The 27,947-nt window shown below is 33.7% G+C and overlaps 25 non-coding genes across 25 annotated transcripts; all 25 read left to right on the plus strand.

Annotated features, from left to right (window-relative positions):
• The first annotated feature begins 1,260 nt into the window (after positions 1–1,260).
• TRNAL-AAG (transfer RNA leucine (anticodon AAG)) lies at positions 1,261–1,342 on the plus strand. Its single transcript has one exon. It is a non-coding gene; the product is annotated as a tRNA-Leu (tRNA).
• A 262-nt stretch (positions 1,343–1,604) lies between these two features.
• On the plus strand, positions 1,605–1,686 carry TRNAL-UAG (transfer RNA leucine (anticodon UAG)). Its single transcript has one exon. It is a non-coding gene; the product is annotated as a tRNA-Leu (tRNA).
• A 1,519-nt stretch (positions 1,687–3,205) lies between these two features.
• Positions 3,206–3,287, plus strand: TRNAL-UAG (transfer RNA leucine (anticodon UAG)). Its single transcript has one exon. It is a non-coding gene; the product is annotated as a tRNA-Leu (tRNA).
• Positions 3,288–4,986: 1,699 nt separating this feature from the next.
• TRNAL-AAG (transfer RNA leucine (anticodon AAG)) lies at positions 4,987–5,068 on the plus strand. Its single transcript has one exon. It is a non-coding gene; the product is annotated as a tRNA-Leu (tRNA).
• Positions 5,069–5,330: 262 nt separating this feature from the next.
• TRNAL-UAG (transfer RNA leucine (anticodon UAG)) lies at positions 5,331–5,412 on the plus strand. Its single transcript has one exon. It is a non-coding gene; the product is annotated as a tRNA-Leu (tRNA).
• A 1,702-nt stretch (positions 5,413–7,114) lies between these two features.
• On the plus strand, positions 7,115–7,196 carry TRNAL-AAG (transfer RNA leucine (anticodon AAG)). Its single transcript has one exon. It is a non-coding gene; the product is annotated as a tRNA-Leu (tRNA).
• Positions 7,197–7,458: 262 nt separating this feature from the next.
• Positions 7,459–7,540, plus strand: TRNAL-UAG (transfer RNA leucine (anticodon UAG)). Its single transcript has one exon. It is a non-coding gene; the product is annotated as a tRNA-Leu (tRNA).
• A 1,701-nt stretch (positions 7,541–9,241) lies between these two features.
• Positions 9,242–9,323, plus strand: TRNAL-AAG (transfer RNA leucine (anticodon AAG)). The gene has a single exon. It is a non-coding gene; the product is annotated as a tRNA-Leu (tRNA).
• A 262-nt stretch (positions 9,324–9,585) lies between these two features.
• Positions 9,586–9,667, plus strand: TRNAL-UAG (transfer RNA leucine (anticodon UAG)). The gene has a single exon. It is a non-coding gene; the product is annotated as a tRNA-Leu (tRNA).
• A 1,700-nt stretch (positions 9,668–11,367) lies between these two features.
• Positions 11,368–11,449, plus strand: TRNAL-AAG (transfer RNA leucine (anticodon AAG)). Its single transcript has one exon. It is a non-coding gene; the product is annotated as a tRNA-Leu (tRNA).
• Positions 11,450–11,711: 262 nt separating this feature from the next.
• On the plus strand, positions 11,712–11,793 carry TRNAL-UAG (transfer RNA leucine (anticodon UAG)). Its single transcript has one exon. It is a non-coding gene; the product is annotated as a tRNA-Leu (tRNA).
• Positions 11,794–13,495: 1,702 nt separating this feature from the next.
• On the plus strand, positions 13,496–13,577 carry TRNAL-AAG (transfer RNA leucine (anticodon AAG)). The gene has a single exon. It is a non-coding gene; the product is annotated as a tRNA-Leu (tRNA).
• A 263-nt stretch (positions 13,578–13,840) lies between these two features.
• On the plus strand, positions 13,841–13,922 carry TRNAL-UAG (transfer RNA leucine (anticodon UAG)). Its single transcript has one exon. It is a non-coding gene; the product is annotated as a tRNA-Leu (tRNA).
• Positions 13,923–15,622: 1,700 nt separating this feature from the next.
• On the plus strand, positions 15,623–15,704 carry TRNAL-AAG (transfer RNA leucine (anticodon AAG)). Its single transcript has one exon. It is a non-coding gene; the product is annotated as a tRNA-Leu (tRNA).
• A 262-nt stretch (positions 15,705–15,966) lies between these two features.
• TRNAL-UAG (transfer RNA leucine (anticodon UAG)) lies at positions 15,967–16,048 on the plus strand. Its single transcript has one exon. It is a non-coding gene; the product is annotated as a tRNA-Leu (tRNA).
• A 1,698-nt stretch (positions 16,049–17,746) lies between these two features.
• On the plus strand, positions 17,747–17,828 carry TRNAL-AAG (transfer RNA leucine (anticodon AAG)). Its single transcript has one exon. It is a non-coding gene; the product is annotated as a tRNA-Leu (tRNA).
• A 263-nt stretch (positions 17,829–18,091) lies between these two features.
• TRNAL-UAG (transfer RNA leucine (anticodon UAG)) lies at positions 18,092–18,173 on the plus strand. The gene has a single exon. It is a non-coding gene; the product is annotated as a tRNA-Leu (tRNA).
• A 1,700-nt stretch (positions 18,174–19,873) lies between these two features.
• Positions 19,874–19,955, plus strand: TRNAL-AAG (transfer RNA leucine (anticodon AAG)). The gene has a single exon. It is a non-coding gene; the product is annotated as a tRNA-Leu (tRNA).
• Positions 19,956–20,376: 421 nt separating this feature from the next.
• TRNAL-UAG (transfer RNA leucine (anticodon UAG)) lies at positions 20,377–20,461 on the plus strand. The gene has a single exon. It is a non-coding gene; the product is annotated as a tRNA-Leu (tRNA).
• A 1,695-nt stretch (positions 20,462–22,156) lies between these two features.
• TRNAL-AAG (transfer RNA leucine (anticodon AAG)) lies at positions 22,157–22,238 on the plus strand. Its single transcript has one exon. It is a non-coding gene; the product is annotated as a tRNA-Leu (tRNA).
• Positions 22,239–22,499: 261 nt separating this feature from the next.
• Positions 22,500–22,581, plus strand: TRNAL-UAG (transfer RNA leucine (anticodon UAG)). Its single transcript has one exon. It is a non-coding gene; the product is annotated as a tRNA-Leu (tRNA).
• A 1,698-nt stretch (positions 22,582–24,279) lies between these two features.
• Positions 24,280–24,361, plus strand: TRNAL-AAG (transfer RNA leucine (anticodon AAG)). Its single transcript has one exon. It is a non-coding gene; the product is annotated as a tRNA-Leu (tRNA).
• A 421-nt stretch (positions 24,362–24,782) lies between these two features.
• On the plus strand, positions 24,783–24,864 carry TRNAL-UAG (transfer RNA leucine (anticodon UAG)). Its single transcript has one exon. It is a non-coding gene; the product is annotated as a tRNA-Leu (tRNA).
• Positions 24,865–26,563: 1,699 nt separating this feature from the next.
• On the plus strand, positions 26,564–26,645 carry TRNAL-AAG (transfer RNA leucine (anticodon AAG)). Its single transcript has one exon. It is a non-coding gene; the product is annotated as a tRNA-Leu (tRNA).
• Positions 26,646–26,906: 261 nt separating this feature from the next.
• On the plus strand, positions 26,907–26,988 carry TRNAL-UAG (transfer RNA leucine (anticodon UAG)). Its single transcript has one exon. It is a non-coding gene; the product is annotated as a tRNA-Leu (tRNA).
• Positions 26,989–27,947: the final 959 nt, after the last annotated feature.

A 27,947-nucleotide genomic window follows, 5' to 3' on the forward strand; every position in this document is an offset into this window, starting at 1 on the left:
CAGATCTGTGAGCTAAGAGTGTTCATTTGGTACCATGGCCGAGCGGTCTAAGGCCACTAAGCTGCTAAAATAAAATATTGGTAGGTTAAAAAGTTCATCATCTGCCCTAGATTTTAAAACAATTTATCATAATTTCAAGAGTCTTCTCAAAATGTAAAAATAATATGTAAAATTATAAACTATGAGCTATGGAGTCAAGGTAGAAATGTGGCTGAGCGGTCTAAGATGCTGCATTAAGGCTCCAGTCTGTTTGGAGGCATGGGTTCAAATTCCACTGCTGTCATAATTATTTTCAAGATAAAACGACTGTCATTGATGTCAAAGTGTTTTTCTCCACTAAACAGCAAGTCAATAATAAAAAATCCTTTCTAATTAATATTGTCTGCTAATTTTGTACCTTTTTTAAATTTTTGTATTTTAAACACTTTTAACATGACACTTCTTTTCAAGTATTGATTTATAACTACACAATTTTTTCTTGTAATCTTAACTATATGATCCATAACTCTGAGCTTTGAGTCAAAAGTATCCATGGGGTAGCAAGGGTGAGTGGTCTAAGCCACTGGATTTAGGTTCCAGTCTCTCTGGAGGCGTGGGTCTGAATCCCACTGCTTCCATAATGATTTTACTATGAAAATGTCAGTCAGTGATGGCAATGTGTTTTTCTCCACTAATAAGAAAATCAATAATAATAAAGTCCTTTCTCCTCAACATCTGATCAATATGATCCAGATGCATTAGCTAAAAATCATCAGTGTCTAAGGTGCTGGATTAAAGTTCCAGATTCTTTGGAGGAATTGGTTCAAAACCTACTGCCGCCATAATTATTTTCCCTGAGAAAAAATAAGTAATTGATGTCAAAGTGTTTTTTCTCTACTAAACAGCAAATGAATAATAAAAATATCCTTTCTCATTGATATTTTATGTCAATTTATGTACTTTTTTAACCTTCCAAAACGTTTTGTACATAATTTAAACACTTTTTGCATTACACTTCTTTTTAAATATTGATTTAAAAAAATGTTTTTACTGTAACCTGAGCTATATGACCCAGATCTGTGAGCTAAGAGTGTCCATGTGGTACCATGGCCGAGCGGTCTAAGGCCACTAAGTTGCTAAAGTAAAATATTGGAAGGTTGAAAAGTTCATCATCTGTCCTAGATTTTAAAACAGTTTATCACAATTTCAAGAGTCTTCTCAAACTTTAAAAATAATATGTAAAATAATAAACTATGACCTTTGGAGCCAAAATAGGTATGTGGTATCATGGCCGAGCGGTCTAAGGCGCTGGATTAAGGCTCCAGTCTCTTTGGAGGCGTGGGTTCAAATCCCACTGCTGCCATAATTATTTTCAAGAGAAAATGACATTTATTGATGTCAAACTGTTTTACTCTACTAAACAGCAAATCAATAATAAAAAATCCTTACTCATTAATATTGTCTACTAATTTTGTACCTTTTTTATGCTTCCTTAACTTTTTGTATTTTAAATACTTGTAACATGACACTTCTTTTCAAGTATTGATTTAAAACAACACATTTTTTCCCTGTAATCTCAACTGTATGATCCAGAACAGTGAGCATTCGGTCAAACAGGTCCTTGTGGTAGCATGGCCAAGCGGTCTAAGGCGCTGGATTTAGGCTCCAGTCTCTCTGGAGGCGTGGGTTCAAATCCCACTGCTGCCATCATGATTTTACTATGAAAACATCAGTCAGTGATGACAAAATGTTTTTCTCCACTAATAAGAAAAACAATAATAATAAAGACTTTTCTCCTCAATAGCTGATTGATATGATCCAGATGCATGAGCTAAAAATCAGCAGTGTCTAAGGTGCTGGATTAAGGTTCCAGTTTCTTTGGAGGCTTTGGATCAAAACCTACTGCCGCCATAATTATTTTTCCTAAGAAAAAATAAGTCATTGATGTCAAAGTGTTTTTCTTTACTAAACAGCAAATGAATAATAAAAAAATCCTTTCTCATTAATATTTTATGTCAATTGATGTACTTTTTTAACCTTCCAAAACATTTTGTACATAACTTAAACACTTTTGGTATGACACTTCTTTTTAAGAATTTATTTAAAACAAAAAAAATGTTTGTACTGTAATCTGTGCTATATGGCCCAGATCTGTGAGCTAAGAGTGTTCATTTGGTACCATGGCCGAGCGGTCTAAGGCCACTAAGCTGCTAAAATAAAATATTGGTAGGTTAAAAAGTTCATCATCTGCCCTAGATTTTAAAACAGTTTATCATAATTTCAAGAGTCTTCTCAAAATGTAAAAATAATATGTAAAATTATAAACTATGAGCTATGGAGTCAAGGTAGAAATGTGGCTGAGCGGTCTAAGATGCTGCATTAAGGCTCCAGTCTGTTTGGAGGCATGGGTTCAAATTCCACTGCTGTCATAATTATTTTCAAGATAAAACGACTGTCATTGATGTCAAAGTTTTTTTCTCCACTAAACAGCAAGTCAATAATAAAAAATCCTTTCTAATTAATATTGTCTGCTAATTTTGTACCTTTTTAAAAAAAATTGTATTTTAAACACTTTTAACATGACACTTCTTTTCAAGTATTGATTTATAACTACACAATTTTTTCTTGTAATCTTAACTATATGATCCATAACTCTGAGCTTTGAGTCAAAAGTATCCATGGGGTAGCAAGGGCGAGCGGTCTAAGGCACTGGATTTAGGTTCCAGTCTCTCTGGAGGCGTGGGTCTGAATCCCACTGCTTCCATAATGATTTTACTATGAAAATGTCAGTCAGTGATGGCAATGTGTTTTTCTCCACTAATAAGAAAATCAATAATAATAAAGTCCTTTCTCCTCAACATCTGATCAATATGATCCAGATGCATTAGCTAAAAATCAGCAGTGTCTAAGGTGCTGGATTAAAGTTCCAGATTCTTTGGAGGAATTGGTTCAAAACCTACTGCCGCCATAATTATTTTCCCTGAGAAAAAATAAGTAATTGATGTCAAAGTGTTTTTCCTCTACTAAACAGCAAATGAATAATAAAAATATCCTTTCTCATTGATATTTTATGTCAATTTATGTACTTTTTTAACCTTCCAAAACGTTTTGTACATAATTTAAACACTTTTTGCATTACACTTCTTTTTAAATATTGATTTAAAAAAATGTTTTTACTGTAACCTGAGCTATATGACCCAGATCTGTGAGCTAAGAGTGTCCATGTGGTACCATGGCCGAGCGGTCTAAGGCGCTGGATTTAGGCTCCAGTCTCTCTGGAGGCGTGGGTTCAAATCCCACTGCTGCCATAATGATTTTATTATGAAAACATCAGTCAGTGATGACAAAATGTTTTTCTCCACTAATAAGAAAAACAATAATAATAAAGACTTTTCTCCTCAATAGCTGATTGATATGATCCAGATGCATGAGCTAAAAATCAGCAGTGTCTAAGGTGCTGGATTAAGGTTCCAGTTTCTTTGGAGGCTTTGGATCAAAACCTACTGCCGCCATAATTATTTTTCCTAAGAAAAAATAAGTCATTGATGTCAAAGTGTTTTTCTTTACTAAACAGCAAATGAATAATAAAAAAATCCTTTCTCATTAATATTTTATGTCAATTGATGTACTTTTTTAACCTTCCAAAACATTTTGTACATAACTTAAACACTTTTGGTATGACACTTCTTTTTAAGTATTTATTTAAAACAAAAAAAAATGTTTGTACTGTAATCTGTGCTATATAGCCCAGATCTGTGAGCTAAGAGTGTTCATTTGGTACCATGGCCGAGCGGTCTAAGGCCACTAAGCTGCTAAAATAAAATATTGGTAGGTTAAAAAGTTCATCATCTGCCCTAGATTTTAAAACAGTTTATCATAATTTCAAGTCTTCTCAAAATTTAAAAATAATATGTAAAATTATAAACTATGAGCTATGGAGTCAAGGTAGAAATGTGGCTGAGCGGTCTAAGATGCTGCATTAAGGCTCCAGTCTGTTTGGAGGCATGGGTTCAAATTCCACTGCTGTCATAATTATTTTCAAGATAAAACGACTGTCATTGATGTCAAAGTGTTTTTCTCCACTAAACAGCAAGTCAATAATAAAAAATCCTTTCTAATTAATATTGTCTGCTAATTTTGTACCTTTTTTAAATTTTTGTATTTTAAACACTTTTAACATGACACTTCTTTTCAAGTATTGATTTATAACTACACAATTTTTTCTTGTAATCTTAACTATATGATCCAGAACTCTGAGCTTTGAGTCAAAAGTATCCATGGGGTAGCAAGGGCGAGTGGTCTAAGGCACTGGATTTAGGTTCCAGTCTCTCTGGAGGCGTGGGTCTGAATCCCACTGCTTCCATAATGATTTTACTATGAAAATGTCAGTCAGTGATGGCAATGTGTTTTTCTCCACTAATAAGAAAATCAATAATAATAAAGTCCTTTCTCCTCAACATCTGATCAATATGATCCAGATGCATTAGCTAAAAATCAGCAGTGTCTAAGGTGCTGGATTAAAGTTCCAGATTCTTTGGAGGAATTGGTTCAAAACCTACTGCCGCCATAATTATTTTCCCTGAGAAAAAATAAGTAATTGATGTCAAAGTGTTTTTTCTCTACTAAACAGCAAATGAATAATAAAAATATCCTTTCTCATTGATATTTTATGTCAATTTATGGACTTTTTTTAACCTTCCAAAACGTTTTGTACATAATTTAAACACTTTTTGCATTACACTTTTTTTTAAATATTGATTTAAAAAAATGTTTTTACTGTAACCTGAGCTATATGACCCAGATCTGTGAGCTAAGAGTGTCCATGTGGTACCATGGCCGAGCGGACTAAGGCCACTAAGTTGCTAAAGTAAAATATTGGAAGGTTGAAAAGTTCATCATCTGTCCTAGATTTTAAAACAGTTTATCACAATTTCAAGAGTCTTCTCAAACTTTAAAAATAATATGTAAAATAATAAACTATGACCTTTGGAGCCAAAATAGATATGTGGTAGCATGGCCGAGCGGTCTAAGGCGCTGGATTAAGGCTCCAGTCTCTTTGGAGGCGTGGGTTCAAATCCCACTGCTGCCATAATTATTTTCAAGAGAAAATGACATTTATTGATGTCAAACTGTTTTACTCTACTAAACAGCAAATCAATAATAAAAAATCCTTACTCATTAATATTGTCTACTAATTTTGTACCTTTATTATGCTTCCTTAACTTTTTGTATTTTAAATACTTGTAACATGACACTTCTTTTCAAGTATTGATTTAAAACAACAGATTTTTTCCCTGTAATCTCAACTGTATGATCCAGAACTGTGAGCATTCGGTCAGACAGGTCCATGTGGTAGCATGGCCGAGCGGTCTAAGGCGCTGGATTTAGGCTCCAGTCTCTCTGGAGGCGTGGGTTCAAATCCCACTGCTGCCATAATGATTTTACTATGAAAACATCAGTCAGTGATGACAAAATGTTTTTCTCCACTAATAAGAAAAACAATAATAATAAAGACTTTTCTCCTCAATAGCTGATTGATATGATCCAGATGCATGAGCTAAAAATCAGCAGTGTCTAAGGTGCTGGATTAAGGTTCCAGTTTCTTTGGAGGCTTTGGATCAAAACCTACTGCCGCCATAATTATTTTTCCTAAGAAAAAATAAGTCATTGATGTCAAAGTGTTTTTCTTTACTAAACAGCAAATGAATAATAAAAAAATCCTTTCTCATTAATATTTTATGTCAATTGATGTACTTTTTTAACCTTCCAAAACATTTTGTACATAATTTAAACACTTTTGGTATGACACTTCTTTTTAAGTATTTATTTAAAACAAAAAAAAATGTTTGTACTGTAATCTGTGCTATATGGCCCAGATCTGTGAGCTAAGAGTGTTCATTTGGTACCATGGCCGAGCGGTCTAAGGCCACTAAGCTGCTAAAATAAAATATTGGTAGGTTAAAAAGTTCATCATCTGCCCTAGATTTTAAAACAGTTTATCATAATTTCAAGAGTCTTCTCAAAATGTAAAAATAATATGTAAAATTATAAACTATGAGCTATGGAGTCAAGGTAGAAATGTGGCTGAGCGGTCTAAGATGCTGCATTAAGGCTCCAGTCTGTTTGTAGGCATGGGTTCAAATTCCACTGCTGTCATAATTATTTTCAAGATAAAACGACTGTCATTGATGTCAAAGTGTTTTTCTCCACTAAACAGCAAGTCAATAATAAAAAATCCTTTCTAATTAATATTGTCTGCTAATTTTGTACCTTTTTTAAATTTTTGTATTTTAAACACTTTTAACATGACACTTCTTTTCAAGTATTGATTTATAACTACACAATTTTTTCTTGTAATCTTAACTATATGATCCAGAACTCTGAGCTTTGAGTCAAAAGTATCCATGGGGTAGCAAGGGCGAGTGGTCTAAGGCACTGGATTTAGGTTCCAGTCTCTCTGGAGGCGTGGGTCTGAATCCCACTGCTTCCATAATGATTTTACTATGAAAATGTCAGTCAGTGATGGCAATGTGTTTTTCTCCACTAATAAGAAAATCAATAATAATAAAGTCCTTTCTCCTCAACATCTGATCAATATGATCCAGATGCATTAGCTAAAAATCAGCAGTGTCTAAGGTGCTGGATTAAAGTTCCAGATTCTTTGGAGGAATTGGTTCAAAACCTACTGCCGCCATAATTATTTTCCCTGAGAAAAAATAAGTAATTTAAGTCAAAGTGTTTTTTCTCTACTAAACAGCAAATGAATAATAAAAATGTCCTTTCTCATTGATATTTTATGTCAATTTATGTACTTTTTTTTAACCTTCCAAAACATTTTGTACATAATTTAAACACTTTTTGCATTACACTTTTTTTTAAATATTGATTTAAAAAAATGTTTTTACTGTAACCTGAGCTATATGACCCAGATCTGTGAGCTAAGAGTGTCCATGTGGTACCATGGCCGAGCGGACTAAGGCCACTAAGTTGCTAAAGTAAAATATTGGAAGGTTGAAAAGTTCATCATCTGTCCTAGATTTTAAAACAGTTTATCACAATTTCAAGAGTCTTCTCAAACTTTAAAAATAATATGTAAAATAATAAACTATGACCTTTGGAGCCAAAATAGATATGTGGTAGCATGGCCGAGCGGTCTAAGGCGCTGGATTAAGGCTCCAGTCTCTTTGGAGGCGTGGGTTCAAATCCCACTGCTGCCATAATTATTTTCAAGAGAAAATGACATTTATTGATGTCAAACTGTTTTACTCTACTAAACAGCAAATCAATAATAAAAAATCCTTACTCATTAATATTGTCTACTAATTTTGTACCTTTTTTATGCTTCCTTAACTTTTTGTATTTTAAATACTTGTAACATGACACTTCTTTTCAAGTATTGATTTAAAACAACACATTTTTTCCCTGTAATCTCAACTGTATGATCCAGAACTGTGAGCATTCGGTCAAACAGGTCCATGTGGTAGCATGGCCGAGCGGTCTAAGGCGCTGGATTTAGGCTCCAGTCTCTCTGGAGGCGTGGGTTCAAATCCCACTGCTGCCATAATGATTTTACTATGAAAACATCAGTCAGTGATGACAAAATGTTTTTCTCCACTAAAAAGAAAAACAATAATAATAAAGACTTTTCTCCTCAATAGCTGATTGATATGATCCAGATGCATGAGCTAAAAATCAGCAGTGTCTAAGGTGCTGGATTAAGGTTCCAGTTTCTTTGGAGGCTTTGGATCAAAACCTACTGCCGCCATAATTATTTTTCCTAAGAAAAAATAAGTCATTGATGTCAAAGTGTTTTTCTTTACTAAACAGCAAATGAATAATAAAAAAATCCTTTCTCATTAATATTTTATGTCAATTGATGTACTTTTTTAACCTTCCAAAACATTTTGTACATAACTTAAACACTTTTGGTATGACACTTCTTTTTAAGTATTTATTTAAAACAAAAAAAAATGTTTGTACTGTAATCTGTGCTATATGGCCCAGATCTGTGAGCTAAGAGTGTTCATTTGGTACCATGGCCGAGCGGTCTAAGGCCACTAAGCTGCTAAAATAAAATATTGGTAGGTTAAAAAGTTCATCATCTGCCCTAGATTTTAAAACAGTTTATCATAATTTCAAGAGTCTTCTCAAAATGTAAAAATAATATGTAAAATTATAAACTATGAGCTATGGAGTCAAGGTAGAAATGTGGCTGAGCGGTCTAAGATGCTGCATTAAGGCTCCAGTCTGTTTGGAGGCATGGGTTCAAATTCCACTGCTGTCATAATTATTTTCAAGATAAAACGACTGTCATTGATGTCAAAGTGTTTTTCTCCACTAAACAGCAAGTCAATAATAAAAAATCCTTTCTAATTAATATTGTCTGCTAATTTTGTACCTTTTTTAAATTTTTGTATTTTAAACACTTTTAACATGACACTTCTTTTCAAGTATTGATTTATAACTACACAATTTTTTCTTGTAATCTTAACTATATGATCCAGAACTCTGAGCTTTGAGTCAAAAGTATCCATGGGGTAGCAAGGGCGAGTGGTCTAAGGCACTGGATTTAGGTTCCAGTCTCTCTGGAGGCGTGGGTCTGAATCCCACTGCTTCCATAATGATTTTACTATGAAAATGTCAGTCAGTGATGGCAATGTGTTTTTCTCCACTAATAAGAAAATCAATAATAATAAAGTCCTTTCTCCTCAACATCTGATCAATATGATCCAGATGCATTAGCTAAAAATCAGCAGTGTCTAAGGTGCTGGATTAAAGTTCCAGATTCTTTGGAGGAATTGGTTCAAAACCTACTGCCGCCATAATTATTTTCCCTGAGAAAAAATAAGTAATTTAAGTCAAAGTGTTTTTTCTCTACTAAACAGCAAATGAATAATAAAAATGTCCTTTCTCATTGATATTTTATGTCAATTTATGTACTTTTTTTTAACCTTCCAAAACGTTTTGTACATAATTTAAACACTTTTTGCATTACACTTTTTTTTAAATATTGATTTAAAAAATGTTTTTACTGTAACCTGAGCTATATGACCCAGATCTGTGAGCTAAGAGTGTCCATGTGGTACCATGGCCGAGCGGACTAAGGCCACTAAGTTGCTAAAGTAAAATATTGGAAGGTTGAAAAGTTCATCATCTGTCCTAGATTTTAAAACAGTTTATCACAATTTCAAGAGTCTTCTCAAACTTTAAAAATAATATGTAAAATAATAAACTATGACCTTTGGAGCCAAAATAGATATGTGGTAGCATGGCCGAGCGGTCTAAGGCGCTGGATTAAGGCTGCAGTCTCTTTGGAGGCGTGGGTTCAAATCCCACTGCTGCCATAATTATTTTCAAGAGAAAATGACATTTATTGATGTCAAACTGTTTTACTCTACTAAACAGCAAATCAATAATAAAAAATCCTTACTCATTAATATTGTCTACTAATTTTGTACCTTTTTTATGCTTCCTTAACTTTTTGTATTTTAAATACTTGTAACATGACACTTCTTTTCAAGTATTGATTTAAAACAACACATTTTTTCCCTGTAATCTCAACTGTATGATCCAGAACTGTGAGCATTCGGTCAAACAGGTCCATGTGGTAGCATGGCCGAGCGGTCTAAGGCGCTGGATTTAGGCTCCAGTCTCTCTGGAGGCGTGGGTTCAAATCCCACTGCTGCCATAATGATTTTACTATGAAAACATCAGTCAGTGATGACAAAATGTTTTTCTCCACTAAAAAGAAAAACAATAATAATAAAGACTTTTCTCCTCAATAGCTGATTGATATGATCCAGATGCATGAGCTAAAAATCAGCAGTGTCTAAGGTGCTGGATTAAGGTTCCAGTTTCTTTGGAGGCTTTGGATCAAAACCTACTGCCGCCATAATTATTTTTCCTAAGAAAAAATAAGTCATTGATGTCAAAGTGTTTTTCTTTACTAAACAGCAAATGAATAATAAAAAAATCCTTTCTCATTAATATTTTATGTCAATTGATGTACTTTTTTAACCTTCCAAAACATTTTGTACATAACTTAAACACTTTTGGTATGACACTTCTTTTTAAGAATTTATTTAAAACAAAAAAAAATGTTTGTACTGTAATCTGTGCTATATGGCCCAGATCTGTGAGCTAAGAGTGTTCATTTGGTACCATGGCCGAGCGGTCTAAGGCCACTAAGCTGCTAAAATAAAATATTGGTAGGTTAAAAAGTTCATCATCTGCCCTAGATTTTAAAACAGTTTATCATAATTTCAAGAGTCTTCTCAAAATGTAAAAATAATATGTAAAATTATAAACTATGAGCTATGGAGTCAAGGTAGAAATGTGGCTGAGCGGTCTAAGATGCTGCATTAAGGCTCCAGTCTGTTTGGAGGCATGGGTTCAAATTCCACTGCTGTCATAATTATTTTCAAGATAAAACGACTGTCATTGATGTCAAAGTGTTTTTCTCCACTAAACAGCAAGTCAATAATAAAAAATCCTTTCTAATTAATATTGTCTGCTAATTTTGTACCTTTTTTAAATTTTTGTATTTTAAACACTTTTAACATGACACTTCTTTTCAAGTATTGATTTATAACTACACAATTTTTTCTTGTAATCTTAACTATATGATCCAGAACTCTGAGCTTTGAGTCAAAAGTATCCATGGGGTAGCAAGGGCGAGTGGTCTAAGGCACTGGACTTAGGTTCCAGTCTCTCTGGAGGCGTGGGTCTGAATCCCACTGCTTCCTTAATGATTTTACTATAAAAATGTCAGTCAGTGATGGCAATGTGTTTTTCTCCACTAATAAGAAAATCAATAATAATAAAGTCCTTTCTCCTCAACATCTGATCAATATGATCCAGATGCATTAGCTAAAAATCAGCAGTGTCTAAGGTGCTGGATTAAAGTTCCAGATTCTTTGGAGGAATTGGTTCAAAACCTACTGCCGCCATAATTATTTTCCCTGAGAAAAAATAAGTAATTGATGTCAAAGTGTTTTTTCTCTACTAAACAGCAAATGAATAATAAAAATATCCTTTCTCATTGATATTTTATGTCAATTTATGTACTTTTTTAACCTTCCAAAACGTTTTGTACATAATTTAAACACTTTTTGCATTACACTTCTTTTTAAATATTGATTTAAAAAAATGTTTTTACTGTAACCTGAGCTATATGACCCAGATCTGTGAGCTAAGAGTGTCCATGTGGTACCATGGCCGAGCGGTCTAAGGCCACTAAGTTGCTAAAGTAAAATATTGGAAGGTTGAAAAGTTCATCATCTGTCCTAGATTTTAAAACAGTTTATCACAATTTCAAGAGTCTTCTCAAACTTTAAAAATAATATGTTAAATAAGAAACTATGACCTTTGGAGCCTAAATAGATATGTGGTAGCATGGCCGAGCGGTCTAAGGCGCTGGATTAAGGCTCCAGTCTCTTTGGAGGCGTGGGTTCAAATCCCACTGCTGCCATAATTCTTTTCAAGAGAAAATGACATTTATTGATGTCAAACTGATTTACTCTACTAAACAGCAAATCAATAATAAAAAATCCTTACTCATTAATATTGTCTACTAATTTTGTACCTTTTTTATGCTTCCTTAACTTTTTGTATTTTAAATACTTGTAACATGACACTTCTTTTCAAGTATTGATTTAAAACAACACATTTTTTCCCTGTAATCTCAACTGTATGATCCAGAACTGTGAGGATTCGGTCAAACAGGTCTATGTGGTAGCATGGCCGAGCGGTCTAAGGCGCTGGATTTAGGCTCCAGTCTCTCTGGAGGCTTGGGTTCAAATCCCACTGCTGCCATCATGATTTTACTATGAAAACATCAGTCAGTGATGACAAAATGTTTTTCTCCACTAATAAGAAAAACAATAATAATAAAGACTTTTCTCCTCAATAGCTGATTGATATGATCCAGATGCATGAGCTAAAAATCAGCAGTGTCTAAGGTGCTGGATTAAGGTTCCAGTTTCTTTGGAGGCTTTGGATCAAAACCTACTGCCACCATAATTATTTTTCCTAAGAAAAAATAAGTCATTGATGTCAAAGTGTTTTTCTTTACTAAACAGCAAATGAATAATAAAAAAATCATTTCTCATTAATATTTTATGTCAATTGATGTACTTTTTTAACCTTCCAAAACATTTTGTACATAACTTAAACACTTTTGGTATGACACTTCTTTTTAAGTATTTATTTAAAACAAAAAAAAAAATGTTTGTACTGTAATCTGTGCTATATGGCCCAGATCTGTGAGCTAAGAGTGTTCATTTGGTACCATGGCCGAGCGGTCTAAGGCCACTCAGCTGCTAAAATAAAATATTGGTAGGTTAAAAAGTTCATCATCTGCCCTAGATTTTAAAACAGTTTATCATAATTTCAAGAGTCTTCTCAAAATGTAAAAATAATATGTAAAATTATAAACTATGAGCTATGGAATCAAGGTAGAAATGTGGCTGAGCGGTCTAAGATGCTGCATTAAGGCTCCAGTCTGTTTGGAGGCATGGGTTCAAATTCCACTGCTGTCATAATTATTTTCAAGATAAAACGACTGTCATTGATGTCAAAGTGTTTTTCTCCACTAAACAGCAAGTCAATAATAAAAAATCCTTTCTAATTAATATTGTCTGCTAATTTTGTACCTTTTTTAATTTTTTGTATTTTAAACACTTTTAACATGACACTTCTTTTCAAGTATTGATTTATAACTACACAATTTTTTCTTGTAATCTTAACTATATGATCCAAAACTCTGAGCTTTGAGTCAAAAGTATCCATGGGGTAGCAAGGGCGAGTGGTCCAAGGCACTGGATTTAGGTTCCAGTCTCTCTGGAGGCGTGGGTCTGAATCCCACTGCTTCCTTAATGATTTTACTATAAAAATGTCAGTCAGTGATGGCAATGTGTTTTTCTCCACTAATAAGAAAATCAATAATAATAAAGTCCTTTCTCCTCAACATCTGATCAATATGATCCAGATGCATTAGCTAAAAATCAGCAGTGTCTAAGGTGCTGGATTAAAGTTCCAGATTCTTTGGAGGAATTGGTTCAAAACCTACTGCCGCCATAATTATTTTCCCTGAGAAAAAATAAGTAATTGATGTCAAAGTGTTTTTTCTCTACTAAACAGCAAATGAATAATAAAAATATCCTTTCTCATTGATATTTTATGTCAATTTATGTACTTTTTTAACCTTCCAAAACGTTTTGTACATAATTTAAACACTTTTTGCATTACACTTCTTTTTAAATATTGATTTAAAAAAATGTTTTTACTGTAACCTGAGCTATATGACCCAGATCTGTGAGCTAAGAGTGTCCATGTGGTACCATGGCCGAGCGGTCTAAGGCCACTAAGTTGCTAAAGTAAAATATTGGAAGGTTGAAAAGTTCATCATCTGTCCTAGATTTTAAAACAGTTTATCACAATTTCAAGAGTCTTCTCAAACTTTAAAAATAATATGTTAAATAAGAAACTATGACCTTTGGAGCCTAAATAGATATGTGGTAGCATGGCCGAGCGGTCTAAGGCGCTGGATTAAGGCTCCAGTCTCTTTGGAGGCGTGGGTTCAAATCCCACTGCTGCCATTAATTCTTTTCAAGAGAAAATGACATTTATTGATGTCAAACTGTTTTACTCTACTAAACAGCAAATCAATAATAAAAAATCCTTACTCATTAATATTGTCTACTAATTTTGTACCTTTTTTATGCTTCCTTAACTTTTTGTATTTTAAATACTTGTAACATGACACTTCTTTTCAAGTATTGATTTAAAACAACACATTTTTTCCCTGTAATCTCAACTGTATGATACAGAACTGTGAGCATTCGGTCAAACAGGTCCATGTGGTAGCATGGCCGAGCGGTCTAAGGCGCTGGATTTAGGCTCCAGTCTCTCTGGAGGTGTGGGTTCAAATCCCACTGCTGCCATCATGATTTTACTATGAAAACATCAGTCAGTGATGACAAAATGTTTTTCTCCACTAATAAGAAAAACAATAATAATAAAGACTTTTCTCCTCAATAGCTGATTGATATGATCCAGATGCATGAGCTAAAAATCAGCAGTGTCTAAGGTGCTGGAATAAGGTTCCAGTTTCTTTGGAGGCTTTGGATCAAAACCTACTGCCGCCATAATTATTTTTCCTAAGAAAAAATAAGTCATTGATGTCAAAGTGTTTTTCTTTACTAAACAGCAAATGAATAATAAAAAAATCCTTTCTCATTAATATTTTATGTCAATTGATGTACTTTTTTAACCTTCCAAAACATTTTGTACATAACTTAAACACTTTTGGTATGACACTTCTTTTTAAGAATTTATTTAAAACAAAAAAAAATGTTTGTACTGTAATCTGTGCTATATGGCCCAGATCTGTGAGCTAAGAGTGTTCATTTGGTACCATGGCCGAGCGGTCTAGGGCCACTAAGCTGCTAAAATAAAATATTGGTAGGTTAAAAAGTTCATCATCTGCCCTAGATTTTAAAACAGTTTATCATAATTTCAAGAGTCTTCTCAAAATGTAAAAATAATATGTAAAATTATAAACTATGAGCTATGGAATCAAGGTAGAAATGTGGCTGAGCGGTCTAAGATGCTGCATTAAGGCTCCAGTCTGTTTGGAGGCATGGGTTCAAATTCCACTGCTGTCATAATTATTTTCAAGATAAAACGACTGTCATTGATGTCAAAGTGTTTTTCTCCACTAAACAGCAAGTCAATAATAAAAAATCCTTTCTAATTAATATTGTCTGCTAATTTTGTACCTTTTTTAATTTTTTGTATTTTAAACACTTTTAACATGACACTTCTTTTCAAGTATTGATTTATAACTACACAATTTTTTCTTGTAATCTTAACTATATGATCCAGAACTCTGAGCTTTGAGTCAAAAGTATCCATGGGGTAGCAAGGGCGAGTGGTCCAAGGCACTGGATTTAGGTTCCAGTCTCTCTGGAGGCGTGGGTCTGAATCCCACTGCTTCCTTAATGATTTTACTATAAAAATGTCAGTCAGTGATGGCAATGTGTTTTTCTCCACTAATAAGAAAATCAATAATAATAAATTCCTTTCTCCTCAACATCTGATCAATATGATCCAGATGCATTAGCTAAAAATCAGCAGTGTCTAAGGTGCTGGATTAAAGTTCCAGATTCTTTGGAGGAATTGGTTCAAAACCTACTGCCGCCATAATTATTTTCCCTGAGAAAAAATAAGTAATTGATGTCAAAGTGTTTTTTCTCTACTAAACAGCAAATGAATAATAAAAATATCCTTTCTCATTGATATTTTATGTCAATTTATGTACTTTTTTAACCTTCCAAAACGTTTTGTACATAATTTAAACACTTTTTGCATTACACTTCTTTTTAAATATTGATTTAAAAAAATGTTTTTACTGTAACCTGAGCTATATGACCCAGATCTGTGAGCTAAGAGTGTCCATGTGGTACCATGGCCGAGCGGTCTAAGGCCACTAAGTTGCTAAAGTAAAATATTGGAAGGTTGAAAAGTTCATCATCTGTCCTAGATTTTAAAACAGTTTATCACAATTTCAAGAGTCTTCTCAAACTTTAAAAATAATATGTTAAATAATAAACTATGACCTTTGGAGCCAAAATAGATATGTGGTAGCATGGCTGAGCGGTCTAAGGCGCTGGATTAAGGCTCCAGTCTCTTTGGAGGCGTGGGTTCAAATCCCACTGCTGCCATAATTCTTTTCAAGAGAAAATCACATTTATTGATGTCAAACTGTTTTACTCTACTAAACAGCAAATCAATAATAAAAAATCCTTACTCATTAATATTGTCTACTAATTTTGTACCTTTTTTATGCTTCCTTAACTTTTTGTATTTTAAATACTTGTAACATGACACTTCTTTTCAAGTATTGATTTAAAACAACACATTTTTTCCCTGTAATCTCAACTGTATGATCCAGAACTGTGAGCATTCGGTCAAACAGGTCCATGTGGTAGCATGGCCGAGCGGTCTAAGGCGCTGGATTTAGGCTCCAGTCTCTCTGGAGGCGTGGGTTCAAATCCCACTGCTGCCATCATGATTTTACTATGAAAACATCAGTCAGTGATGACAAAATGTTTTTCTCCACTAATAAGAAAAACAATAATAATAAAGACTTTTCTCCTCAATAGCTGATTGATATGATCCAGATGCATGAGCTAAAAATCAGCAGTGTCTAAGGTGCTGGATTAAGGTTCCAGTTTCTTTGGAGGCTTTGGCTCAAAACCTACTGCCGCCATAATTATTTTTCCTAAGAAAAAATAAGTCATTGATGTCAAAGTGTTTTTCTTTACTAAACAGCAAATGAATAATAAAAAAATCCTTTCTCATTAATATTTTATGTCAATTGATGTACTTTTTTAACCTTCCAAAACATTTTGTACATACCTTAAAAACTTTTGGTATGACACTTCTTTTTAAGAATTTATTTAAAACAAAAAAAAATGTTTGTACTGTAATCTGTGCTATATGGCCCAGATCTGTGAGCTAAGAGTGTTCATTTGGTACCATGGCCGAGCGGTCTAAGGCCACTAAGCTGCTAAAATAAAATATTGGTAGGTTAAAAAGTTCATCATCTGCCCTAGATTTTAAAACAGTTTATCATAATTTCAAGTCTTCTCAAAATGTAAAAATAATATGTAAAATTATAAACTATGAGCTATGGAGTCAAGGTAGAAATGTGGCTGAGCGGTCTAAGATGCTGCATTAAGGCTACTGTCTGTTTGGAGGCATGGGTTCAAATTCCACTGCTGTCATAATTATTTTCAAGATAAAACGACTGTCATTGATGTCAAAGTGTTTTTCTCCACTAAACAGCAAGTCAATAATAAAAAATCCTTTCTAATTAATATTGTCTGCTAATTTTGTACCTTTTTTAAATTTTTGTATTTTAAACACTTTTAACATGACACTTCTTTTCAAGTATTGATTTATAACTACACAATTTTTTCTTGTAATCTTAACTATATGATCCAGAACTCTGAGCTTTGAGTCAAAAGTATCCATGGGGTAGCAAGGGCGAGCGGTCTAAGGCACTGGATTTAGGTTCCAGTCTCTCTGGAGGCGTGGGTCTGAGTCCCACTGCTTCCATAATGATTTTACTATGAAAATGTCAGTCAGTGATGGCAATGTGTTTTTCTCCACTAATAAGAAAATCAATAATAATAAAGTCCTTTCTCCTCAACATCTGATCAATATGATCCAGATGCATTAGCTAAAAATCAGCAGTGTCTAAGGTGCTGGATTAAAGTTCCAGATTCTTTGGAGGAATTGGTTCAAAACCTACTGCCGCCATAATTATTTTCCCTGAGAAAAAATAAGTAATTGATGTCAAAGTGTTTTTTCTCTACTAAACAGCAAATGAATAATAAAAATATCCTTTCTCATTGATATTTTATGTCAATTTATGTACTTTTTTAACCTTCCAAAATGTTTTGTACATAATTTAAACACTTTTTGCATTACACTTCTTTTTAAATATTGATTTAAAAAAATGTTTTTACTGTAACCTGAGCTATATGACCCAGATCTGTGAGCTAAGAGTGTCCATGTGGTACCATGGCCGAGCGGTCTAAGGCCACTAAGTTGCTAAAGTAAAATATTGGAAGGTTGAAAAGTTCATCATCTGTCCTAGATTTTAAAACAGTTTATCACAATTTCAAGAGTCTTCTCAAACTTTAAAAATAATATGTTAAATAAGAAACTATGACCTTTGGAGCCTAAATAGATATGTGGTAGCATGGCAGAGCGGTCTAAGGCGCTGGATTAAGGCTCCAGTCTCTTTGGAGGCGTGGGTTCAAATCCCACTGCTGCCATAATTCTTTTCAAGAGAAAATGACATTTATTGATGTCAAACTGTTTTACTCTACTAAACAGCAAATCAATAATAAAAAATCCTTACTCATTAATATTGTCTACTAATTTTGTACCTTTTTTATGCTTCCTTAACTTTTTGTATTTTAAATACTTGTAACATGACACTTCTTTTCAAGTATTGATTTAAAACAACACATTTTTTTCCCTGTAATCTCAACTGTATGATCCAGAACTGTGAGCATTCGGTCAAACAGGTCCATGTGGTAGCATGGCCGAGCGGTCTAAGGCGCTGGATTTAGGCTCCAGTCTCTCTGGAGGCGTGGGTTCAAATCCCACTGCTGCCATCATGATTTTACTATGAAAACATCAGTCAGTGATGACAAAATGTTTTTCTCCACTAATAAGAAAAACAATAATAATAAAGACTTTTCTCCTCAATAGCTGATTGATATGATCCAGATGCATGAGCTAAAAATCAGCAGTGTCTAAGGTGCTGGAATAAGGTTCCAGTTTCTTTGGAGGCTTTGGATCAAAACCTACTGCCGCCATAATTATTTTTCCTAAGAAAAAATAAGTCATTGATGTCAAAGTGTTTTTCTTTACTAAACAGCAAATGAATAATAAAAAAATCCTTTCTCATTAATATTTTATGTCAATTGATGTACTTTTTTAACCTTCCAAAACATTTTGTACATAACTTAAACACTTTTGGTATGACACTTCTTTTTAAGAATTTATTTAAAACAAAAAAAAATGTTTGTACTGTAATCTGTGCTATATGGCCCAGATCTGTGAGCTAAGAGTGTTCATTTGGTACCATGGCCGAGCGGTCTAAGGCCACTAAGCTGCTAAAATAAAATATTGGTAGGTTAAAAAGTTCATCATCTGCCCTAGATTTTAAAACAGTTTATCATAATTTCAAGAGTCTTCTCAAAATGTAAAAATAATATGTAAAATTATAAACTATGAGCTATGGAGTCAAGGTAGAAATGTGGCTGAGCGGTCTAAGATGCTGCATTAAGGCTCCAGTCTGTTTGGAGGCATGGGTTCAAATTCCACTGCTGTCATAATTATTTTCAAGATAAAACGACTGTCATTGATGTCAAAGTGTTTTTCTCCACTAAACAGCAAGTCAATAATAAAAAATCCTTTCTAATTAATATTGTCTGCTAATTTTGTACCTTTTTAAAATTTTTGTATTTTAAACACTTTTAACATGACACTTCTTTTCAAGTACTGATTTATAACTACACAATTTTTTCTTGTAATCTTAACTATATGATCCATAACTCTGAGCTTTGAGTCAAAAGTATCCATGGGGTAGCAAGGGCGAGCGGTCTAAGGCACTGGATTTAGGTTCCAGTCTCTCTGGAGGCGTGGGTCTGAATCCCACTGCTTCCATAATGATTTTACTATGAAAATGTCAGTCAGTGATGGCAATGTGTTTTTCTCCACTAATAAGAAAATCAATAATAATAAAGTCCTTTCTCCTCAACATCTGATCAATATGATCCAGATGCATTAGCTAAAAATCAGCAGTGTCTAAGGTGCTGGATTAAAGTTCCAGATTCTTTGGAGGAATTGGTTCAAAACCTACTGCCGCCATAATTATTTTCCCTGAGAAAAAATAAGTAATTGATGTCAAAGTGTTTTTCCTCTACTAAACAGCAAATGAATAATAAAAATATCCTTTCTCATTGATATTTTATGTCAATTTATGTACTTTTTTAACCTTCCAAAACATTTTGTACATAATTTAAACACTTTTTGCATTACACTTCTTTTTAAATATTGATTTAAAAAAATGTTTTTACTGTAACCTGAGCTATATGACCCAGATCTGTGAGCTAAGAGTGTCCATGTGGTACCATGGCCGAGCGGTCTAAGGCCACTAAGTTGCTAAAGTAAAATATTGGAAGGTTGAAAAGTTCATCATCTGTCCTAGATTTTAAAACAGTTTATCACAATTTCAAGAGTCTTCTCAAACTTTAAAAATAATATGTAAAATAATAAACTATGACCTTTGGAGCCAAAATAGATATGTGGTAGCATGGCCGAGCGGTCTAAGGCGCTGGATTAAGGCTACAGTCTCTTTGGAGGCGTGGGTTCAAATCCCACTGCTGCCATACTTCTTTTCAAGAGAAAATGACATTTATTGATGTCAAACTGTTTTACTCTACTAAACAGTAGAGATGAGCGGATTCGGTTTTACTCGGTTTTACTCGGTTCTCAAAACCGAACCTTATTGGCTATCCAAAACACGTGACATCTGTGAGCCAATTAGATGCCGTTTTGAGAACCGAGTAAAACCGAGTAAAACCGAACCCGCTCATCTCTACTAAACAGCAAATCAATAATAAAAAATCCTTACTCATTAATATTGTCTACTAATTTTGTACCTTTTTTATGCTTCCTTAACTTTTTGTATTTTAAATACTTGTAACATGACACTTCTTTTCAAGTATTGATTTAAAACAACACATTTTTTCCCTGTAATCTCAACTGTATGATCCAGAACTGTGAGCATTCGGTCAAACAGGTCCATGTGGTAGCATGGCCGAGCGGTCTAAGGCACTGGATTTAGGCTCCAGTCTCTCTGGAGGTGTGGGTTCAAATCCCACTGCGGCCATCATGATTTTACTATGAAAACATCAGTCAGTGATGACAAAATGTTTTTCTCCACTAATAAGAAAAACAATAATAATAAAGACTTTTCTCCTCAATAGCTGATTGATATGATCCAGATGCATGAGCTAAAAATCAGCAGTGTCTAAGGTGCTGGATTAAGGTTCCAGTTTCTTTGGAGGCTTTGGCTCAAAACCTACTGCCGCCATAATTATTTTTCCTAAGAAAAAATAAGTCATTGATGTCAAAGTGTTTTTCTTTACTAAACAGCAAATGAATAATAAAAAAATCCTTTCTCATTAATATTTTATGTCAATTGATGTACTTTTTTAACCTTCCAAAACATTTTGTACATAACTTAAACACTTTTGGTATGACACTTCTTTTTAAGTATTTATTTAAAACAAAAAAAAATGTTTGTACTGTAATCTGTGCTATATGGCCCAGATCTGTGAGCTAAGAGTGTTCATTTGGTACCATGGCCGAGCGGTCTAAGGCCACTAAGCTGCTAAAATAAAATATTGGTAGGTTAAAAAGATCATCTTCTGCCCTAGATTTTAAAACAGTTTATCATAATTTCAAGTCTTCTCAAAATGTAAAAATAATATGTTAAATTATAAACTATGAGCTATGGAGTCAAGGTAGAAATGTGGCTGAGCGGTCTAAGATGCTGCATTAAGGCTCCAGTCTGTTTGGAGGCATGGGTTCAAATTCCACTGCTGTCATAATTATTTTCAAGATAAAACGACTGTCATTGATGTCAAAGTGTTTTTCTCCACTAAACAGCAAGTCAATAATAAAAAATCATTTCTAATTAATATTGTCTGCTAATTTTGTACCTTTTTTAAATTTTTGTATTTTAAACACTTTTAACATGACACTTCTTTTCAAGTATTGATTTATAACTACACAATTTTTTCTTGTAATCTTAACTATATGATCCATAACTCTGAGCTTTGAGTCAAAAGTATCCATGGGGTAGCAAGGGCGAGCGGTCTAAGGCACTGGATTTAGGTTCCAGTCTCTCTGGAGGCGTGGGTCTGAATCCCACTGCTTCCATAATGATTTTACTATGAAAATGTCAGTCAGTGATGGCAATGTGTTTTTCTCCACTAATAAGAAAATCAATAATAATAAAGTCCTTTCTCCTCAACATCTGATCAATATGATCCAGATGCATTAGCTAAAAATCAGCAGTGTCTAAGGTGCTGGATTAAAGTTCCAGATTCTTTGGAGGAATTGGTTCAAAACCTACTGCCGCCATAATTATTTTCCCTGAGAAAAAATAAGTAATTGATGTCAAAGTGTTTTTCCTCTACTAAACAGCAAATGAATAATAAAAATATCCTTTCTCATTGATATTTTATGTCAATTTATGTACTTTTTTAACCTTCCAAAACGTTTTGTACATAATTTAAACACTTTTTGCATTACACTTCTTTTTAAATATTGATTTAAAAAAATGTTTTTACTGTAACCTGAGCTATATGACCCAGATCTGTGAGCTAAGAGTGTCCATGTGGTACCATGGCCGAGCGGTCTAAGGCCACTAAGTTGCTAAAGTAAAATATTGGAAGGTTGAAAAGTTCATCATCTGTCCTAGATTTTAAAACAGTTTATCACAATTTCAAGAGTCTTCTCAAACTTTAAAAATAATATGTTAAATAATAAACTATGACCTTTGGAGCCAAAATAGATATGTGGTAGCATGGCCGAGCGGTCTAAGGCGCTGGATTAAGGCTCCAGTCTCTTTGGAGGCGTGGGTTCAAATCCCACTGCTGCCATAATTCTTTTCAAGAGAAAATGACATTTATTGATGTCAAACTGTTTTACTCTACTAAACAGCAAATCAATAATAAAAAATCCTTACTCATTAATATTGTCTACTAATTTTGTACCTTTTTTATGCTTCCTTAACTTTTTGTATTTTAAATACTTGTAACATGACACTTCTTTTCAAGTATTGATTTAAAACAACACTTTTTTCCCTGTAATCTCAACTGTATGATCCAGAACTGTGAGCATTCGGTCAAACAGGTCCATGTGGTAGCATGGCCGAGCAGTCTAAGGCACTGGATTTAGGCTCCAGTCTCTCTGGAGGCGTGGGTTCAAATCCCACTGCTGCCATCATGATTTTACTATGAAAACATCAGTCAGTGATGACAAAATGTTTTTCTCCACTAATAAGAAAAACAATAATAATAAAGACTTTTCTCCTCAATAGCTGATTGATATGATCCAGATGCATGAGCTAAAAATCAGCAGTGTCTAAGGTGCTGGATTAAGGTTCCAGTTTCTTTGGAGGCTTTGGCTCAAAACCTACTGCCGCCATAATTATTTTTCCTAAGAAAAAATAAGTCATTGATGTCAAAGTGTTTTTCTTTACTAAACAGCAAATGAATAATAAAAAAATCCTTTCTCATTAATATTTTATGTCAATTGATGTACTTTTTTAACCTTCCAAAACATTTTGTACATAACTTAAACACTTTTGGTATGACACTTCTTTTTAAGAATTTATTTAAAACAAAAAAAAATGTTTGTACTGTAATCTGTGCTATATGGCCCAGATCTGTGAGCTAAGAGTGTTCATTTGGTACCATGGCCGAGCGGTCTAAGGCCACTAAGCTGCTAAAATAAAATATTGGTAGGTTAAAAAGTTCATCATCTGCCCTAGATTTTAAAACAGTTTATCATAATTTCAAGTCTTCTCAAAATGTAAAAATAATATGTAAAATTATAAACTATGAGCTATGGAGTCAAGGTAGAAATGTGGCTGAGCGGTCTAAGATGCTGCATTAAGGCTCCAGTCTGTTTGTAGGCATGAGTTCAAATTCCACTGCTGTCATAATTATTTTCAAGATAAAACGACTGTCATTGATGTCAAAGTGTTTTTCTCCACTAAACAGCAAGTCAATAATAAAAAATCCTTTCTAATTAATATTGTCTGCTAATTTTGTACCTTTTTTAAATTTTTGTATTTTAAACACTTTTAACATGACACTTCTTTTCAAGTATTGATTTATAACTACACAATTTTTTCTTGTAATCTTAACTATATGATCCAGAACTCTGAGCTTTGAGTCAAAAGTATCCATGGGGTAGCAAGGGCGAGTGGTCTAAGGCACTGGATTTAGGTTCCAGTCTCTCTGGAGGCGTGGGTCTGAATCCCACTGCTTCCATAATGATTTTACTATGAAAATGTCAGTCAGTGATGGCAATGTGTTTTTCTCCACTAATAAGAAAATCAATAATAATAAAGTCCTTTCTCCTCAACATCTGATCAATATGATCCAGATGCATTAGCTAAAAATCAGCAGTGTCTAAGGTGCTGGATTAAAGTTCCAGATTCTTTGGAGGAATTGGTTCAAAACCTACTGCCGCCATAATTATTTTCCCTGAGAAAAAATAAGTAATTGATGTCAAAGTGTTTTTTCTCTACTAAACAGCAAATGAATAATAAAAATATCCTTTCTCATTGATATTTTATGTCAATTTATGTACTTTTTTAACCTTCCAAAACGTTTTGTACATAATTTAAACACTTTTTGCATTACACTTCTTTTTAAATATTGATTTAAAAAAATGTTTTTACTGTAACCTGAGCTATATGACCCAGATCTGTGAGCTAAGAGTGTCCATGTGGTACCATGGCCGAGCGGTCTAAGGCCACTAAGTTGCTAAAGTAAAATATTGGAAGGTTGAAAAGTTCATCATCTGTCCTAGATTTTAAAACAGTTTATCACAATTTCAAGAGTCTTCTCAAACTTTAAAAATAATATGTAAAATAATAAACTATGACCTTTGGAGCCAAAATAGATATGTGGTAGCATGGCCGAGCGGTCTAAGGCGCTGGATTAAGGCTACAGTCTCTTTGGAGGCGTGGGTTCAAATCCCACTGCTGCCATTATTCTTTTCAAGAGAAAATGACATTTATTGATGTCAAACTGTTTTACTCTACTAAACAGTAGAGATGAGCGGATTCGGTTTTACTCGGTTTTACTCGGTTCTCAAAACCGAACCTTATTGGCTATCCAAAACACGTGACATCTGTGAGCCAATTAGATGCCGTTTTGAGAACCGAGTAAAACCGAGTAAAACCGAACCCGCTCATCTCTACTAAACAGCAAATCAATAATAAAAAATCCTTACTCATTAATATTGTCTACTAATTTTGTACCTTTTTTATGCTTCCTTAACTTTTTGTATTTTAAATACTTGTAACATGACACTTCTTTTCAAGTATTGATTTAAAACAACACATTTTTTCCCTGTAATCTCAACTGTATGATCCAGAACTGTGAGCATTCGGTCAAACAGGTCCATGTGGTAGCATGGCCGAGCGGTCTAAGGCGCTGGATTTAGGCTCCAGTCTCTCTGGAGGCGTGGGTTCAAATCCCACTGCTGCCATAATGATTTTACTATGAAAACATCAGTCAGTGATGACAAAATGTTTTTCTCCACTAATAAGAAAAACAATAATAATAAAGACTTTTCTCCTCAATAGCTGATTGATATGATCCAGATGCATGAGCTAAAAATCAGCAGTGTCTAAGGTGCTGGATTAAGGTTCCAGTTTCTTTGGAGGCTTTGGCTCAAAACCTACTGCCGCCATAATTATTTTTCCTAAGAAAAAATAAGTCATTGATGTCAAAGTGTTTTTCTTTACTAAACAGCAAATGAATAATAAAAAAATCCTTTCTCATTAATATTTTATGTCAATTGATGTACTTTTTTAACCTTCCAAAACATTTTGTACATAACTTAAACACTTTTGGTATGACACTTCTTTTTAAGTATTTATTTAAAACAAAAAAAAAAATATTTGTACTGTAATCTGTGCTATATGGCCCAGATCTGTGAGCTAAGAGTGTTCATTTGGTACCATGGCCGAGCGGTCTAAGGCCACTAAGCTGCTAAAATAAAATATTGGTAGGTTAAAAAGATCATCATCTGCCCTAGATTTTAAAACAGTTTATCATAATTTCAAGTCTTCTCAAAATGTAAAAATAATATGTTAAATTATAAACTATGAGCTATGGAGTCAAGGTAGAAATGTGGCTGAGCGGTCTAAGATGCTGCATTAAGGCTCCAGTCTGTTTGGAGGCATGGGTTCAAATTCCACTGCTGTCATAATTATTTTCAAGATAAAACGACTGTCATTGATGTCAAAGTGTTTTTCTCCACTAAACAGCAAGTCAATAATAAAAAATCATTTCTAATTAATATTGTCTGCTAATTTTGTACCTTTTTTAAATTTTTGTATTTTAAACACTTTTAACATGACACTTCTTTTCAAGTATTGATTTATAACTACACAATTTTTTCTTGTAATCTTAACTATATGATCCAGAACTCTGAGCTTTGAGTCAAAAGTATCCATGGGGTAGCAAGGGCGAGCGGTCAAGGCACTGGATTTAGGTTCCAGTCTCTCTGGAGGCGTGGGTCTGAATCCCACTGCTTCCATAATGATTTTACTATGAAAATGTCAGTCAGTGATGGCAATGTGTTTTTCTCCACTAATAAGAAAATCAATAATAATAAAGTCCTTTCTCCTCAACATCTGATCAATATGATCCAGATGCATTAGCTAAAAATCAGCAGTGTCTAAGGTGCTGGATTAAAGTTCCAGATTCTTTGGAGGAATTGGTTCAAAACCTACTGCCGCCATAATTATTTTCCCTGAGAAAAAATAAGTAATTGATGTCAAAGTGTTTTTCCTCTACTAAACAGCAAATGAATAATAAAAATATCCTTTCTCATTGATATTTTATGTCAATTTATGTACTTTTTTAACCTTCCAAAACGTTTTGTACATAATTTAAACACTTTTTGCATTACACTTCTTTTTAAATATTGATTTAAAAAAATGTTTTTACTGTAACCTGAGCTATATGACCCAGATCTGTGAGCTAAGAGTGTCCATGTGGTACCATGGCCGAGCGGTCTAAGGCCACTAAGTTGCTAAAGTAAAATATTGGAAGGTTGAAAAGTTCATCATCTGTCCTAGATTTTAAAACAGTTTATCACAATTTCAAGAGTCTTCTCAAACTTTAAAAATAATATGTTAAATAATAAACTATGACCTTTGGAGCCAAAATAGATATGTGGTAGCATGGCCGAGCGGTCTAAGGCGCTGGATTAAGGCTCCAGTCTCTTTGGAGGCGTGGGTTCAAATCCCACTGCTGCCATAATTCTTTTCAAGAGAAAATGACATTTATTGATGTCAAACTGTTTTACTCTACTAAACAGCAAATCAATAATAAAAAATCCTTACTCATTAATATTGTCTACTAATTTTGTACCTTTTTTATGCTTCCTTAACTTTTTGTATTTTAAATACTTGTAACATGACACTTCTTTTCAAGTATTGATTTAAAACAACACTTTTTTCCCTGTAATCTCAACTGTATGATCCAGAACTGTGAGCATTCGGTCAAACAGGTCCATGTGGTAGCATGGCCGAGCAGTCTAAGGCACTGGATTTAGGCTCCAGTCTCTCTGGAGGCGTGGGTTCAAATCCCACTGCTGCCATCATGATTTTACTATGAAAACATCAGTCAGTGATGACAAAATGTTTTTCTCCACTAATAAGAAAAACAATAATAATAAAGACTTTTCTCCTCAATAGCTGATTGATATGATCCAGATGCATGAGCTAAAAATCAGCAGTGTCTAAGGTGCTGGATTAAGGTTCCAGTTTCTTTGGAGGCTTTGGCTCAAAACCTACTGCCGCCATAATTATTTTTCCTAAGAAAAAATAAGTCATTGATGTCAAAGTGTTTTTCTTTACTAAACAGCAAATGAATAATAAAAAAATCCTTTCTCATTAATATTTTATGTCAATTGATGTACTTTTTTAACCTTCCAAAACATTTTGTACATAACTTAAACACTTTTGGTATGACACTTCTTTTTAAGAATTTATTTAAAACAAAAAAAAATGTTTGTACTGTAATCTGTGCTATATGGCCCAGATCTGTGAGCTAAGAGTGTTCATTTGGTACCATGGCCGAGCGGTCTAAGGCCACTAAGCTGCTAAAATAAAATATTGGTAGGTTAAAAAGTTCATCATCTGCCCTAGATTTTAAAACAGTTTATCATAATTTCAAGTCTTCTCAAAATGTAAAAATAATATGTAAAATTATAAACTATGAGCTATGGAGTCAAGGTAGAAATGTGGCTGAGCGGTCTAAGATGCTGCTTTAAGGCTCCAGTCTGTTTGTAGGCATGAGTTCAAATTCCACTGCTGTCATAATTATTTTCAAGATAAAACGACTGTCATTGATGTCAAAGTGTTTTACTCCACTAAACAGCAAGTCAATAATAAAAAATCCTTTCTAATTAATATTGTCTGCTAATTTTGTACCTTTTTTAAATTTTTGTATTTTAAACACTTTTAACATGACACTTCTTTTCAAGTATTGATTTATAACTACACAATTTTTTCTTGTAATCTTAACTATATGATCCAGAACTCTGAGCTTTGAGTC

This window comes from Pseudophryne corroboree, chromosome 3 (assembly GCF_028390025.1).
Source record: "Pseudophryne corroboree isolate aPseCor3 chromosome 3, aPseCor3.hap2, whole genome shotgun sequence".
Lineage (NCBI taxonomy): Eukaryota > Metazoa > Chordata > Amphibia > Anura > Myobatrachidae > Pseudophryne > Pseudophryne corroboree.